This window comes from Protopterus annectens, chromosome 9.part0 (assembly GCF_019279795.1).
Source record: "Protopterus annectens isolate FY-2018-M chromosome 9.part0, PAN1.0, whole genome shotgun sequence".
Classification (NCBI taxonomy): domain Eukaryota; kingdom Metazoa; phylum Chordata; order Ceratodontiformes; family Protopteridae; genus Protopterus; species Protopterus annectens.
Genome location: NC_056743.1, coordinates 255,950,997 through 255,968,496, shown reverse-complemented (window position 1 = coordinate 255,968,496; position 17,500 = coordinate 255,950,997). Strand labels below are relative to the sequence as shown.

The 17,500-nt window shown below is 46.3% G+C and overlaps 1 protein-coding gene and 1 long non-coding RNA gene across 8 annotated transcripts in view; both read right to left on the bottom strand.

Annotated features, from left to right (window-relative positions):
• The window catches only part of CAPRIN1 (cell cycle associated protein 1), a 2,078,829-nt gene that overhangs the window by 1,920,074 nt on the left and 141,255 nt on the right, over positions 1-17,500 (bottom strand). The window lies entirely within an intron of this gene.
• Positions 12,354-17,500, bottom strand: part of LOC122811174 — a 145,270-nt gene continuing 140,123 nt past the window's right edge. Inside the window, exon 3 of the long non-coding RNA XR_006366221.1 lies at positions 12,354-12,907. This is a non-coding gene — a long non-coding RNA (uncharacterized LOC122811174). The remainder of the gene's footprint in view (positions 12,908-17,500) is intronic.

Sequence of the window (17,500 nt, the reverse complement as noted above, 5' to 3'; positions counted from 1 at the left end):
CCAGGAGTCCTAGCTAAACTTGGAACTGGATCAACCAAGCCATGAGCTTGAGGTTGTCCAAGTTCGGGGTCGGACAATCCAATGGATGGGATATGAGATCCGGAATGGTATCCAGAATCCAGGGAGGATTCACTAGGTGAGACCAAAGATACGGGAACCAAGCCTGGCGAGGCCAGAATAGGGCAACGAGGATTATCTTGTTCCGCAACAGACTGGCTTTCTGTAGAAACTTCAACATCAGCGGAAGAGGAGGATAAGCATAAAGGAGACCGGGGGGCCAAGCATGCACCAGAGCATCTCGTGGGCATTCCCCGGGTGGGGGAATTACAGTGAAGTAGTCGATGCATTTCGCATTTGAAAGAGAGGTGAAAAGATCGCAACAAGGTTGACCCCAAGTGGAGAAAATCTGCTTCGCTACTTCTGGGTTCAGAGACCACTCGTACGGCAAGAGGATGTGGCAACTCAACTTGTCTGCTAAAATGTTGGACCGTCCCAGAATGTGCGTCGCTGTGAGAAAGCGGTTGGTGGAAATTGCCCATTCCCACACACTCATGGCCTCTCGACAAAGGGGATAAGACCTGGTTCCCCCTGTTTGTTGATGTACCAGACCACTGCCATGTTGTCCGTCTGGATTGCAATCATTCCTACGGGGAAGAAGGCTCTGTAGTGCTTGCAACGCCAAAAGCACCGCCCTCATCTCTAGGACACTGATATGCAGAGAGGTCTCCGCGCTGTTCCACGTGCCTTGGACGGTCCTGCCCGCACAATGCCCCCGCCACCACCACCCGAGACAAGAGGCGTCCGTGGTTAGGGGAGGGGGCATAGAAAAGAGGCACCCCATCTGGAGGTCCGGAGATTGGAGCCACCTTAAGAGGGCCTTCCTGCAAACCCTGCTTAGGGGAATAGGGTGGTACAGGGGGAATTGCAGAAAAGACTATTGAACTTGGAGAGTCCATTGCAGGACTCTCATGCTCAGGCACGCCATCGGCAATAGGTTGATGGTGGCTGCCATCGAACCCAAAGCCCTCAGGACCAATTCCGACGGGGGTGCCCGGGGTAAGGAGGATGGCCCGCACATGGAGTCAAAGTCCGCACTCTGCCTGGAGTTAAGAAGGCTAGACGTCTGTTTGGTCCAACCTGGCTCCGATGAAATCTATGGTTTGAGTTGGAGAAAGGGAAGATTTCTCTGTTGATCGTAATCCCCAGCCAGGTCACTAGGTGAAGAAAGGAGTTTCTGGCTGCGCAGAGTAGATGCCTTGTGGGGGCGGTCAGGAGCCAGTCGTCCAGGTATGGGAAAACCTGAATGCCCTGCAGTCGCAGGTGGGCCGCTGTCACCGACAGAACTTTGGTGAACACCCTGGGGGCTGTGGTGAGACCAAAGGGAAGGGCCCTGAATTTGTAATGGCTGGCTCCTAGCCGGAAGCGGAGAAACCTCCTGGATAGTCTGTCCATCAAAATGTGGTAGTACGCATCTTTTAGAGGTCTATAGAGCACATCCAGTCATTCGTCTCCTGCAGGAGGGGGAGAATGGATTGAAGCGTGACCATCCGAAACTTTTCCTTGGTTACGGACAGGTTTAAGGGGGATAGGTTGAGGATCGGTCTGAAGTCCCCAGTCTTTTTTGGCACCAAGAAGTACCTGGAGTAAAAGCCTAATCCATGCTGGTCTGGGGAGACATGCTGGATGGCTGTTTTTTCTAGCAGCCGCTGGCTTTCCGCAGCTGCGGCCTCCCTCTGCTCAGGTGGGACGTCGGGGAGGTGTCTGGGATTGCAAGGGAAATGAGAGAATGGGATCTGGTAACCTATGGATATGATGCGAAGCACCCAGTGGTCAGTCATGATGGACTCCCAAGCTGCTAGGTGCCTCGAGAAGTGCCCCCCCCCCCGACTGCCTCCAGAGGGGAGCAGTCGGGTAACACTTCAGGGCTGTTGCGTGGGCCAGTCAAAGAACGGTTCTCTGGACCCAAAGTTCTTTGGGCCCCCTCTGCCTCTAGGGCGGCGTCCACCCTGTCCTCCTCTGCAGCAGGAGGACTGGGGGTCCAGAGCGAAACGGGGCTGTTGCGACTTCCGAAACCACATCATCTTCTGTCCCTTTTGGTTCTTGGAAAAGGACCTCTGGGGAGCAGAGAAGCAGACTCCAACGGCAGACTTCTTCCCATCCTTCTCGCTCTGGACCAAGGTATCATGTACGGTTTTCCCAAGGGGGCAGAACCATCGAAAGGGGCATTAGCGAAAGACGCCTTAAAGGGTTCCGTGAAATCACAGTGGTGGAGCCAGGCCTGTCGCCTCATAACGTCGCCTGCTCCGCTAGCTCTAGCGGCCCCTTCCATGGTGTGGGACAATAGCCGCATAGAGGTGTTCGAAATAGACCTAAGAGTGGCCATTCGAGAACAGTACAACTGTTTGTCCTCAGCCGACATGGACTCCGGGGGCGACGCCGTGTACTCTTTGATAAGATCTCGCTGTAGTCGTACGACATGTGCCATGTAGTTCAGGGACCTCACTGAGAAGGTAGCTGAACTAAAAACCCGCTTCCCTAAGCGATCCATCGACCGAGACTCCTTGTCTGGAGGATGGACCAAGGGACTCTCCTGGGCTAATTACCTTTTAATGGGCGCCACCACCAACATGGCATCTACAGGGGTTCCCTTACTCCAGTGTGACCTGTCAAAGGGTGGACAGAGTATTTTATCAGGCCTTTTTGGGACTGGCTCCACAGTGTCCGGCTCCTTCCACGCTCTGGTAGTAATCAGATCTACCAGGGGGTCAGCTGGAGGGGACACCCAAGAGGTAGACAGGCCTGCTTCAAACGCCTCCAGGAACACAGATTCGTCAGAGGTAGGCTTTGGGGCAAACCCCCCCCCCAATCCTGAGCATCTCCATGATGTCTCCAAATGAGATGTCCTCAGGGGGTGATCTTGGGGAACCTTCCCCTTCCTCCAAATCTGTGTCCTCTGTCAAGGACTTAGGGGAGTCCAAGTGCCTCCTCTTGCGCTTGTGAGGAACCTCCTCGGAGGGGCTGTCCGAGGAGACCTCACCAGCAACATCATGTTCCAACAGAACAACCTGGGACGTCTGACGGAAGTCGGACCCACCTGAAATGGAGTGCAGGGTGGAGCCGTAGCCAAGGCCGGCGGGTCTGGAATCTCTCGACAGGACCCTCTCCACTACGTCAAATGCTGAAGGAGAGCCGTTCTCTCTGGTATCAGAGAGCAGACCCTCCCTCGGATCCAACTGGCGGATCGGGGCCGATGCGGTCGGATCCGAAGGTCCAGTATGCTCCGACATGGGAGGAGCTGAAGGCACACTGAAACCCTCGGATCCGAAGCTCAGCTCGCAGCTCAGAGTTCAGATCTGAAGAAAAGGGACCCGACAAACTCTAGGGCATTGTCAGCGCCGAAGTACCCGATACTGTCGGCGCCGACACCCCCCAGCGCTGACGCTACCCGGCTCAGAAGACTCCGAACCCAGGAAGTTGGTTGGAGAAGGAGCAATCGGGGCAAAAAACGGGGTCGAGCTCCAGGCAGGAGCACTCCCATCTGCAGCTGGGCCTAGGAGGAATCTTCTCATCATGCGGTCCAAGTCTGCGTCAGTCAGGCTTCGGGTGGATCTGGATGAGGCCGAGGCAGGACGGGAGTGCCGCCTCGATGACCTTAAGGGGGCCGGGCCTCCTCCTCCAGAGCCGGGGGGGGGGGGTGAGGCTCGGAAGTCCTGGAGGGATAAGACCGCTTAGCCGACAGGGCCGATGAAGAGGCCTCGGTGCTTCTCCTTCCGCTTCTCTTTCCTGGACTCCCTATCCTCCTGGCCCGAAGCGGGAGGTTGAGTCCCGGCCAGGGGAAGGGAGGCAGGAGTGGCAGTAGCCACAGCCACGGCAGGAGCCACCGTGGGACCGGAGGCCGAAGCAGAGTCCGGGGGCAGCAGTCCCGCCAGAATCAGCTTAGCCTTCCAGTCCTTAAGTGCCCTGGGGTTAAGACAGGTGTCCAACCCCAAGGCACAACATGCACAGACAGTGGCCATCTGCCGGGGATAGCTTATGACCACACTTGGTACACTTGGAGAAAACAGCTTTTGCGGCCTCCAACATACTGAAAAGAAACACACACGCTAGGCTCCAACACACACCACACTCCCTAACGCACTAACAAGGGTGGGGAAGGAAAACTATCAAGAAAATTAACAGACTGGTTTAAAAATTATGAGGGACCTGTACACAACACACGCACACTAAAGATTATAGAAAAAAAGGAGAAAAACAGTAAAAAAAATTTTCACAAAAAACGCTAAAGCCTGGAACTCCGTGATCGAGCTGCTGGATGAAACCGCAGCAAACTACATCTGAGGTCAGGTAGGGTTGGCAGGGGATTATGGGTAGGGGAGGAGCTTGGAGCTCAGATCTATGCTGTTGGAAACTGCCGGCTCGGATCTGATATGTATCCGAAGACCCATAGGTTGATGCACAAATTAAGTTTACTACTTCAGATCTATGGTTTTGAGAAAAAAATTACTTCTGTTTTGGCCAAAGGCTTGAAATGAGCTTATGTCAAGGCCTGAAGCATGCCTGTTAAATCACAATGAGCAGGATCCTTTAAAGAGGGAGGTCCAAGTAAAAGTCTCCTTTGTGAATGGTTTTACACAGTTTAGAAAAAACTATGGTACAATTACTTTCAAAGTGGAAATTAGAAATGGCAGCCAACTGTACTTTAAATTTGAAATCGCACATCCAATGAAAATTGAAGCTAAATACTGAGATGTAGATGGTGCTTAAAAAAGGTCCAGATCTCTGCCAAGGGCCCTGAAAACAAATATCTTCTCAAAAAGCCTCTACTAGAAGTTAACAAAAGTAAATGGAAAAGACCTGATGTACCTGGGAGGAGAACCTGGACTGCAACACTTAATGGAACTGGAAAAATCGTGCAGTCAGTTTGAGGTGGCTGTTAAGTCAGATGAGTCAGCCCTGTTGGGTGAGATGGGAGGTCTGGAGTGGAACCCAGTATCCAGGGAGGATGTAGACTGAGGCCAGAGGAAGGGGAACCAGATCTGGTGAGGCCTGAAGGGTGCAATGAGGACAACTGTGACATTCATCCAGAATGCTTTCTGTGGAAATTTGGGAAGGAGAGGTAATGGAAGGCAAGCATAAAGAAGACTAGAGGGCCAATTTGGACTAGAGCACTGCTCGGCAACTCCTCCATTGGAGAAATGAGGGCAAAGAACCTGGTGCACTTGTTGAGGGGGTGGAAGCAAATAAGTTTCAGCAAGGCTATCCCCATTGATAGAAATTTCTTTTCACCACTTGACATCAACAGACCACTAGTGAAACATCAGAATGGACCTGCTTACTTTGTCTGCATTCTTGACGGATCACTCTGGAATGTGCATTGCTATTGGAAAGCTACCAGAAGAAACACCCACTGTCACTCTCTCATTGCTTCTTGACAAAGAGGGTAAGATCTGGATCCCCCTTGTTTGTTCCATCTTCCAGACCACTGAAATATTGTCCATCGGAATGGTAATTGTCCCAGATGGGAGAATGTCTTGAAATACTTGCAACACTAGGATTGCTCATTTCTAGTATACTGATATGCACCTTGGCCTCCACAGGGTGGCTACGCACCAAGACTGGCCTTCCCAAATAGTGCCCCCAAATGGGAAGCATCTGTGGTCACTGTGGCTATGGGCAGGGGAAGAACAGGCAGCCTTTGTGCAGCTTGTTCGAATGAATCCAAAGAAGTTATTTTTTGCATGCATGAGAAATCTTCACTGGAATTTTAAATGGATGTAGAAGAATGGATCACTGGGTTGAAAGTGTCCACTGAAGAACTCGCATTTGGAATCTAGCCAGAAGAATGTGAGTGACAGCTGCTGCAACTGATCCCAGGGTTGCAAGACTAATTGGGCCAACAAAGATGAACTTTCAATCACTTTTCTGACCTGGGACCTCAGTGTCTGTATTCGAGTACAGGTTAGATAAGCTCTCTCAGTGACCATGTCCAGATGGGCACCTATAAACTCCAGGCTCTGCTTAGCTACAAGAAGAGATTTGTTGTAATTGACAGGGATACCTAGGTTAGCACACAAGTGGAGCAAGTGGTCCCTTGCCTGTAGAAGTCTACGCCTGGTTGGGACAGCTAAGAGACTGTCATCTAGACATGGAAACGCCGAATACCAGCAGTCTCAAATGCGCTGCTACCACTGCCATGCATTAGGGTAAACACACTGGGGGCTGTGGCAAGACTAAAGGACAGTTCACTGAACTAATGACTGGCCCCCAGTCAGAAGCACAGGTATTTTCTGAAACACCTGTTCATTTGGATGTGATAGATCTTCAGCATGGGTAGCACTCAACACAGCCAATCATTCTTTTGCAGAAGAGGCAAAATGGACTGAACCATGATCATTTGAAACTTTGAACACTGTACGAACAGATTTAATTAGCAATAATTTAATTAGAAATAATTTGCAGAGATCCAAAATGGGTCTCAAATCCCGTCTTTTGACACCAAGAACAACCTTAGGCAAATTCAACACTTTCTGGTCTGGGGGACCTCTTGGATGACGTTTTAGCAGCTTTTTTACTTCTAGAGATGCTGCTTCCCTCTGACTGGGTGGAACATCAGGTTTTTTTTTTCCCACATTGCTGGGAGGAGATAAAGAAAATGGTAGGATATAACCTCTGGATAAGATTCTCTGCCCCTATAAATCTTTTGTACTCAATAGCCAGAGAGACATCCCCCAACTGCCTCCAAAGGGGGAACAGTTGGGACAGCTTTCATAAGTGCTGATGGAGCTTATTTAAGAAAGAATCCCTGAAATCCTAGCTCTGCAGGCCACCTCTACAGAGAATGGAGTTTTCCATTAGAGTCCCCCCCCCCATCTACCCCTGGGGGGGAACTATCTCTGCATGACTTTGGAAAAACACCCTGGGGGGAACTATCTCTGCGTGACTTTGGAAAAAGACCCTGGGAGTTGCCAAATCACAATTTTCTACCACTTCACCGATTCCTAGAGAAATTTAAGAGGTAGAAAAAGGTATACCCGTGGCAGACAGGGTCTTTCCCTCTTGTTCACATTTGGAGTTTTTGTCTAACATTGGGGAAAACAAAAGATCCAGCTAAAGGCGCAATGAGAAATGAAGACTTAAAGGGCTCCACAAAATCACATATGTGCATCCAGACAACTTCTGATGGCTATGCCTGAACCCACAGCCTGTGAGGTGCCTTCCACAACATGGGAGATGAACCTCATGGACGTGTCTGAAACAGACGGTAGGATAGTCAACTGCGTGGACTCAAATATTTGGCAAGCTCCTTAGTCAAATCTCTTTGTAACCCGATAAAATGCGCCAGATAGACCTGAGGGCAAAGGCTGCTGAAACGTACAGATGCTTCCCAAATCTGTACAAATCTTTAGACTCTCTATTAAGGGGATTTAAAGAAAAACTCTGTTCTTCCACTTCCTTTTCTGTAGCTACAGCCACAAACATGGCATCAACTGAGACTCCGTTGCTCCAGTGTGTACGGTCATTAAGGGGAGCTAAAAATCTAACCCGGTCTTTTCGGTATTGACTCTACAGTGTCCAGCTCCTCTTCTGAGGGACACCCTGTCCGCATGAAAGATTATGAAAGGCTCCACCGCCATAAAGGCCTGTGATTGAGATAACCTTCTAGCTGAAGTGATTGCTAAAAGGAAAGCTGTTTTCCAACAAAGAAATGTTAAGTCTGCAGTAGCAGCTGGCTCGAAATGAGTGAGTTTCTCCAAGACAAAGTTAAGGTCCCAGGTTGGGGTTGGAGCTCTCCTGGGTGGTCTCAAATTTTTGGCCCCTCTGAGGAACTGCCTGAGCAGTGGATGAGAGAAGAGGGGAGGTTCTGTGTTATGAGCTGAAATGGTTGACGTGTGGATTTTAATGGAAGAAAAAGACAGGCCCTTGTGAAGCATCTCAGTTAAGTATTGTAAAATCTGAGGTAAATTGGGCGCTGCTGTGCTCATCCCTTGAGACTGGTTCCAGGTACATAATCTTTTCCATTTTTCAGCACAAGATTTTCTAGTACTAGGCCTCCTTGCCTCTAAAATGATATCCATTACAGGTTTACTGAGGGATGGTAAAGGAGAGATTATGTAATTAGCCAGGCTGCAAGATTCAGTGTTAGAAGCTGAGGGTGCAGAATCTGGTTCTCCTGCTGAGACAGCAGGGAAGGAGTCTGAGACAGGTGCCATGGAGATAACAGTGACACATTGCGCAGGAGGGGGTACCAGTGCTGGCGTGGCCAGTCTGCAGCAATCAAAATCATCCTTGGTTTGTCCTGTTTGATTTTTAGTAGTACTTTGGAGAGCAGAGGCAGAGGGGGGAAGGCATAGACTGATAGGTTTTTACAGCTGAAGGACAGAGCATCCACTTTCCAGGCTTGTTTGTGGGGAGCTCTTGTGCAAAATTTGCCCACCTGGTAGTTCTGGGGAGAGGCAAACAGGTCTATATCTGGGCTCCCCCATTTACTTGTCAACATGTTGAAAATCCTTGGTTCCCGTTTCCACTCGTGTGGGTCCATGACGTTTCTGCTTAGTCCATCTGTCAGTGTATTTAATTTTCCTGGCAGGAATTGAGCTTGTAGGTGCACTTGGTAACTCAAGGCGGTGTTCCTCAATGTCATGGCTAGTCTGCAGAGGAGGGTAACAATGTGCACCCCCCTGCTTGTTTATGTACCAAATAACAGTAGTGTTGTCCATCTTTCCCATTATTTGTCCTGGAAGAATGTGGTCCTTGAAGGCTGTGTGAGCATTCTGTACAGCTAACATTTCTTTTTGATTGATATGCAAGTGCATTTGACTTGGGTTCCATTTGCCCTGAATGCACTAACCTGCCAGGTGAGCCCCCCATGCATAGTCTGATGCATCTGTTATTAGGGTTTGGGCGGCAGGGGGTGGTGTGAAAGGTAGTCCCTTGTTTTGGTGGCAGGCCTCTGCCCACCAAAGGAACTCTAGACGTAGGCAAGGTATGATAAGGAATCATTGCTTCTAGATCCTGAGAATGTTGACCATAGGCTTTTTAGATACCACTGTAGTTTCCTCATATGCAGTCTTGCATATGGAATTAGAAGAATGCAGAAGGCCATGAACCCCAAGGCTTGCAGTATTTGTCTTGCAGATGGCAGGGTCTTTGTTTGAAGTAGGTTGTTAAATGTATTTGTTTCTCTGGCATCAGGTAAGCCATCTGGGAAGTTGTAATTAAGCTTGCTCCCAGGAATATAATTTGTTGACAAGGTACCAGATGTGATTTCTTTTTGTTTATGGTGTACCCTAGACAAGTTAGAACCCTTTGCACAAAGGCCAGATAATACAAAAGTATGTCATGGCTTTCTGCCTGAATTAGACAATCATCCAGGTCTGGGTATATTTGAATATTTCTTTGCCTGCAAAATGCAATAACTGGAGCTAGGCACTTTGTGAATACCCTGGGTGCAGTAGATAAGCCAAAGGGCAGTGCAGAGAACTGATGGTGCCTACAGCCTGCTTTGAAACTTAGTGATCTTCTGCAAGATTCCCTGATTGGGATGTGCAGGTATGCTTCTTTTAAATCTAGTGTTGCCAACCAGGCATCTTTGCCTAGCATAGGAATTAATTGGTGAAGAGTCAGCATCTTGAATTTTGCAATCTCCAAATAGATGTTGAGTGGACAGGTCCAGGATAGGACACCATGAATGGTCTTTTCTGGGTACCAAGAAAAGTCTCTAGTACAAACCTTGACCCTTTTCCTCTTCTGGTACCAGCTGAATAGCCCCCATGCTTAAGAGGGGAAGTACTTGTTTTGGGCCTCTGCCCACTGATTTGGGGGTATGTCTGGCCACCAGCTTGGTGTTGGCAATGCATGGAAGTGAAATATGTATCCCTGGGACACTATATTTAAAACCCATTTGTCCTGGGTAATGAGTTCCCAAATCTTTGCATGAAGAGTAATATTTCCCCCCAAAGGGGTAGTCAGTTGATAAGTGCTTGGAAATTTTAAAAGGAAGTCATTAAGAGTTTACCATAGGGGGAGTCTTATTCCCATATTTGGAAGTGGAGGTCCCCACTGCTTAGTTCTGTATGTCTCCTGGGACTGAAATCTGGAGTTTTTGCTGTGTCTGGGCTTGGCTTGAGAAGACCTGGAAGGGGTTGGAAAGGACCAACTCTTAGAGGGCCAGTGCCTACTAAATCTAGTGGGTCAGTGCCTACTAAATCTAGGGGGCTGAACTTGCAAAAAATCTTTAACAGTTTGCAAAGATTTAGCTTTATCTTCCATCTTTTTACGAACTTCCTCAGTCTTGTTGCCAAATAGGTGCTCCTGATTTAAAGGAGCATCCAACAATTTAGCTTTAACAAGATCAGACAAAGATTGCTCCTTGAGCCAAGCATGCCTTCTGAGCACAGACCCAGTAACAGCAGCCCTGCAAGAGGCCTCTAATGAATCAAAACCACATTGCAAAGTATGGATTTCCAACTTGTTTAGCAGAATACATTAAATCCTCTAAATCTTTGCTTTTCACACAGTCAGGACTCAACATCATTTTCTGTTTAAGCAGTCCAATAACATATTGCTGATGCTTTAACATATGAAACTGGCAGTTTAAAGTGCCAATGGCCAAGGTTGCACAAGTGTAAACCTTCTTAACCCATCTATCCAGCACCCTAGAGTCTCTATCAGAAGAGGTAGGATTTTTAGGGTTGGGAGGGTGGCCTAATGGTTAAAGTGTTTGCCTTACAAACACAAGGTATGGGGTTTGAATCTCACAAGGGATAACTGGCTAGGCTTAAAATGGCTCACAAGGGCAGTTAGCCTAGTATGAATCTATAAGTTTTTTTTCTATAAGTTTTTTAGCAGTAGAAGCCTTAATGCCCTTGGGCCCCTGTGAAATAGTCTCTGGATCTGCAATAGGATTTTTAAAAAGGAACCTGCAGGATTCAGGGACACTAGCATCTGTCAGGTTTTCTGGGAGCAGGAGCTGAACTAGATTCCAAAAAAGCATCATCAACAACGTCTAGTACAGGAGGAATAGCTAAAGGCCTATGCTGAAGTAGAAAAAATTCCCTAAGCCTATTTCTTCAGAAAAATCCTGGCTTTCCCAGTGGAAACGCTCCCTTTGAATATGTAAGGTTTCCCCAAAAGAAAAATCCTCAGGAGGGGAAGAAGGGCAAATCCAGATCAGAAGAATCAGAAAAAACAGAATCCTGATCAGAAGATTCATAATCAACTTCAGTCCTAGGCCTCTTAGAGGGGGGGAGGGTTGGTTACCCCCTAGGTTTCTTAGAGGGGGGGTTGGCTACCTCCTATTAAAGTCATTAGATCTTCAGCCATTCTTATCACTTGTTTTTTAGGCATAGAGGCCTGAACATGTGGCCTGGGCGTCATTTTTTTAGGCATAAATCGAGATTTTAGGCCTAAGTAAATAAGGATGTGTCAGTTTAATATGCAAGTCCGTTGGCCTGAATACACCCTCAGAAGCTGGTGCCTGCACAGCGGCTCCGGACCCATCCAAGGTGGAGACATCCACGGGTTCCATAGTTGAAACATCTCGCGGCATACCGGACTCTGAATGGGTCTCAGTAGAGGCCTGCGAATCAGAAGTAGCGGGTATCAGGGGCTGTGAAAGCGCCTCACCGAGTACCAACGAACTGGCGACTGGCTTAGAAGTGTCGTCGACAGTTTTGGACCAGGGCAGCCTGTCTCTGTCTTTATCTGTGCATTTTTCCGGAATCCTGGTAGTCAGATGGTTAACCAATGACATTTCTGGATAATTAAACAGAGAACCAAAATATTTAGAGGCAAAAATGCAACGTCGACTGATAGTGTGCTGATTAAATATAGCACAAAACCGACAGCGAGGTACATCGTGGTCAGGGCCTAGGCAAGGAATACAGTATGAATTAAAATCTTTGAGATATTTGCTTTCCACAAGTAATGCAATTATTAACTTTACGGACATCGGTAAGGAGCAAGAAAAAGTTTCCCCAACGGGTACTTAGCTTTAGTTGAAGACTTAAGTTCTGAAACTCAAAAAACGAAAATTTCAGGAGTCTGCCGACAGGCACTTGCGAACTGCTTCTGCTTCCGGCACGGCAAGAAAGATGGCATCGGCTGCATGTTTTGTACCCCTGACGGCCTGTCATGGAAGGGACAGCAACTGACGCAGGACCCACGACTACGTTAATCAGGCCGACTGAGGGCTACCTGCAAGCAGATAACCCAAATGTATTGACTGCAACAGTGAAAGAAGAACATAAACATCATTTAGACATGGAATTCTTTTTCATGCTTCAAAAACTTGTTAATGTGCTTATATTAGCCACTGTTGATGTAAAATTGTTCTACGTGGAGGTGTCACATGACCAATTTATCCATTAATCTATTTGTTGCATATTTAAAAAGGCTTTAGTTCACAGGGAAATTGTGGTGAAGGTTTCAATTTCAGGACACAAAAACAGTCATCACTGTATGTTATTTTAATGTGTACATTAAAAGACTTTTTGGTTCAATTTACAAATCAGAGCATTCTTTCTGTGATATTCCTGAGTATGGCAGAGCTGAAACATGTTCAGGGTCTGGACTGCACATCCAACTTGTAATGAGATACCAAGTACGAGAAGAGGACCAAGTTGCTGCTGCACATGTCACTGACAGGTACTCGTTGAGGAAAAGCTGTTGAGGTTGCCATAGCTCTTGCGCCTTGGGCTTTGAATGTACACGCATATCTTGTGAATCATATACAAACAAAATCATTTACAAACCATCTTGGATTACTTTAGACACTGATTGCCCCTTTTTTGGATAAAAAATATAAACAAATGATCTGACTTTGTAAAAGTCTTAGTACGATGGAGATATAAACTAACCTGTCTGTGCACATCTTGTGTGTGCAGCATACGTTCTTTACCATCAAAATCTGGAAAGAAAATTGGCAGATTAGTTTGTAGGTTGAAGTTAGATACAGAAGTCTCTTTAGGAAAGAAAGTAGTACTTGTTCTCCAAGATACTCTGCCCTTATGAAAGACAAGGAAGAGTGTACATGAAAGTTCTGACACTCATTTGACAGATGTAATAGCAAACAGAAAAATAGTCATCCATAGCAGAAATTTCATGTTTGTGGAAGCAGACTGTTCAAATGGTTTTTGGGTTAAAAACTGAAGTAAAATGGTAACATACCAGTGGGAACAGGGTCACAAACTGGGGGCCTCAGTAGAAAGGCACCTCTCAAAAAGGCTTTGGACAGCATAAGTGAAGCAATGGAATCAATACTCAAACCTTTGTGGAAGTCTGAAACTGTTGCTAATTGTACTTTAACAGGGGAATAACTTCATTCAAAAAGTTTCAAATTTATTTTGGAACTTTTCATGGCTGGAAGATGAAATGTATACAGATCTAGTCTGTTAGAAGATGCCAAAATGGAAAAATGCTTCCATCTGTCCTTAAAAGTCTTGTTTTGTTAAACTTCTCTGAGAGACGTATAGAATATCAACTTCCAGGGAAGGAAGACTGGTGTCTCTGGCAACTGTCAAAAATGGAGAAACCATGCTGTTAGATTTGGGATCTTTAGGTAAAGAGGTAGCACACAGGGTTGGGAAGAGAGATATGGGAGTGGATCCAGACCCCATGGGGGTCAACTACATGAGGCCAAAGGAAGAGAAAATACCTGCAGAGGCCAGAAGGGGGCAATGAGATTTACCCTCATCTCCATTACTTTCTGAATTAAATTGGTGATAAGGGGGATAGTTGGAAAAGAGTAAAGGAGACCTGGGGACAGAGTACAGACTACAGCATCTCTCGGGGACTGTCCATGTGGTGGGATGAGAGCAAACTAACTTCTGCATTTGTGGTTTATGTACGAAGCCAAAGTTTGCAGTAAGGTTGGCTCCAGCGGCTGAAAATCTCCATTGCCACTGTACGGTTAAGAAACCACTTGTGAGGCAGTAATGTAATTCTGTTCAGTTTGTCTGCTAGAAAGTTACATGTCCCAACTGTGTGCACTGCTGCGAGAAAACGGTTAAAAAAAACACTGACCACTGCCAGATTCTCACGACTTAAATCGGCAAAGAAGGTATCCACCTTGACTGCTGATGTACCAAACCACTGACAAGCTGTTGAAGTGTGTGGCAATCACATCCTTGCGAAGGTGGTCCTGAAATGCCTGCAATGTAAGGAGGACTACTCTTCAAGACACTGATGTGAAGGCTGGATCTGTTGCGGTCCATGTTCTTTGGACTGTTCTCCCTTCAAAATGCCCCACCCAAGAAGGGAAGCATCCATGGTCATGGTGGCTATAGGTAATGGAGGATGGAATAGTCTGCCCTGAGTAACAAGAACCTGATTAAATACACCACAAACTGGTCCCTGCAGACCTGCATGATTTGCCCTCTGTAATGAAGGGCGGGTGAAGTTTTAGAACACTGTACAGCTAGCATCCAGTGTAAAATGCTCTTGTGGTATATGGCTGGAGAAACCATCATGACAGAGGAAGCCATTAGTCCTAGGAGGTGTAACAGTAGTTGAGACTGGGGTCTGGAATAATTTATCACCTGGAGAGCTACTGCACTAACAGATCTGACTTGCATTGATGGGAGTTTTGATCTCTGACACTGAGTGGCTACGTGGCAACCTATGAATGCTATGGACTGAGTAGGAGACTGCTTGCCTTTGTTGGTGTTCACAGACATGCCCAGGTGAAAAGACAACTGTAACAGGAATGAGTGACAAGTTAGAAGTAAATCCCTGGAGGTAACAGAAGCCAAATGTCTAGACACAGGAATATTTGTATCCCCTGTAGCCTGAGATAGTCTGTCACCATTGCCATTACCTTAGTTAACAAATGGGGGGGGGGGGGGGGGTAAGACTGAAAGGCAGCACCCTAAATTGGTAATTGACAATGGACTCCCAGCTGGAAATGAAGAAACCTTCAGGATTTCCTCTAGATCTTTACAGAACAGAAGGCATTCTGGGGATCTATAGTGCACATCTAATGGTCCTTCCTGAGCAGAATAATTAACTGTAGGATGACCATCCAGAATTTCGTCCGTTTTAGAAACGGATTCAAATTGCCAGGATCTTGGTCTCAAGTCTCCTGATTTTTGTGGCACTAAAAAGAACCTTAAATAGACTCTAGATTCCAGCTGGTCTTCGGAGATGACTTGTCCAGCAACTTTGAAACATCTGCTGCTGCTGCTGCTTACTCTGATTAGGTGAAATAATGGGAAAGTACAGCTGTGGACACTTAACACACTCATTGATGTTAAGAGTGTACTGACTGTTGCAGTCCTGATTTACAGAATTCCTGCAGTGAAATTCCTTGGCTGGCCAGACTACCAGGGAAAAAAAATAAACATCTCTCTCTCCTACAACAGCTGGCAGACACCCTGACCAATTTCAGAATGCCTGTTGTAGGAGGGAGGTTTTTTTTTTTTTTTTTTTATTACTTTCCCATGGTAGTCTGGCTGCAACACTGACATGCAAAGAACATAGTACAGTTGTGTGCACTTAAACTAAACGTAGATGTTACAGGGTATTGACTGCTGCAGGCTTCTTTTCTCTCCTTAGCCTACATGGTAGACTGGTACAAACTTCTTATCAAGCTAAGGGGACCCTCCTTTTTGCCTCTTCCCTTTAGTTTCTCCGTCTCGGCCCCTGTTACTTTAGGACCCATCTTGGATGGGCTCCTGAGAGGGGCAAGAAAAAACTGAAATCATAAGGAGACAGCATAAGTCATGATTTCAGTTTTTTCTTGCCCCCCTGAAGTTAGGAGCCCATCCAAGATGCACACAACTGTACTATGTTCTTTGCATTTCAGTGTTGCAGTCCTGACTTGTGGGATGACTCCCAAAGCTGAAGAGGAGGGTGGAAGGTAGATTAGGAAGAGGACAAGATATGCTGCAGAAAGGTAGTGGCAAATTCTGCTCTGCATCTGGAAAAGGCTGGTAAGTGGCAATGTTTGGTGAAAAAATGCATAAATGATCAGATAGCAGCTTCCAGAATGTACTTGATAGGGACTCCATTTAGAAAAGCAGGAAAGGTAACAATAGCCCTAACACAAGAGGGTTCCAACAGCCTCAGGTAGCTTCTTACGACGATGGCTGCAGCAAAATGAGATACAGTGAGAGATCCATTTGGAGACAATTTGGAAAGTGGTTTTCCTTCAAAACTGGTGACACAGGCCACAAAGACTTGGTATGATTTTATCAAGTCTTAGTTCTGTCAAGGCAGTAAGAGAGCTGCCTATGTACATCCAAGGAATGAAGAACTCTTTGCCTCTGGTTTTGTGGATTGGGAGGGAAGATGCATACAACCATTTCAAGCACAAGCATTAATGCCCGTCTAGCTTGACAATACACCAGAAAACTTGTTTCCATAATAAATTTCCAGGCTGTTCTAAAACATCTAAACCATCATTAATCACTTGGTTGATATGATTAGAAAACTTCATAGCTGGATCTACCCATACATCCAAGTCCTTAAACGAGTCTACCGTTTCAATCACTGTGTGCTGTATTAAATACTCTCCTTTCAATTTATGTCTCCCAAACCTCATATGCTTGGTTTTTGATGCCTTTAATCAGAATAATATTTCTCCTGTGCCCAAATGGTCAATTTAGTCAAGTTATTTTGCAGACAGGCCTTATTTGTAACACACGTAATCAGTTTACCCAATTTCAGGTCATCTGCATATAGACTTAACACCTCAGATGAAAATGTCAAGTATGAAAGATGCAATCTAAACAAGTAAGGGCCTAGGACAGAGCCCTATGGGACCCCCCAACTGTAACAAAAGTATTTCACCTGTCGGGCTGCAGTATGATACTTGTCATGTCCTATTTTAAGCCATGCAGCTATCCATCTTAACAGTACAATAAATTAGAACAGCTAGGTATTGATGCAGTGCTTTGTGTATGGCCCTGTCAAATGCTGAAGTTAAATCTATACAAATTATATCACAACACAATTTTTCATTCACAGCTATTATATATTGTTATACAACTTCATGTTACAGGTGGTAACAGATCCATTTCCAATATATTTATGTTGAAATCTGGTTCTATTATTTTTCCACAACATGAAAGGAGACTTAAGGTAGGCAGGTGTATAGCTCGATTTAGAGATGCATGTCTGTTACCACCTTGGGCATAAAATGAAGGGTTAGTCCTAAGGGAGACTGATGGAAGAGGAGGAAGGGTTCCACTGCCATGAGAGCCTGCTGCTCAGGGTCTCTTCTAGCACAAGTGACTGCAAGCAAAAGAGCAGTTTTTTAAGTTAGAAACTTGGAAAGTCAGCAGAAGACACTTGTTCAAAAGTAGACAGCGTCAGTTTTTCCAGAACTGAATTGAGGTCCCATGGAGGAGTAGGTTGTCTCCTGGGAGGCCTGATGTGAATCAGTCCCTTGAGAAACAGAGTGGGGCAAGAAACAAAGACAGGAGGAAAACAGGGCTGAAATGGCATAGGCATGAAGTTTAATGGAGAATAGGACAGGCTCTTATCAACCAAATTACCCACA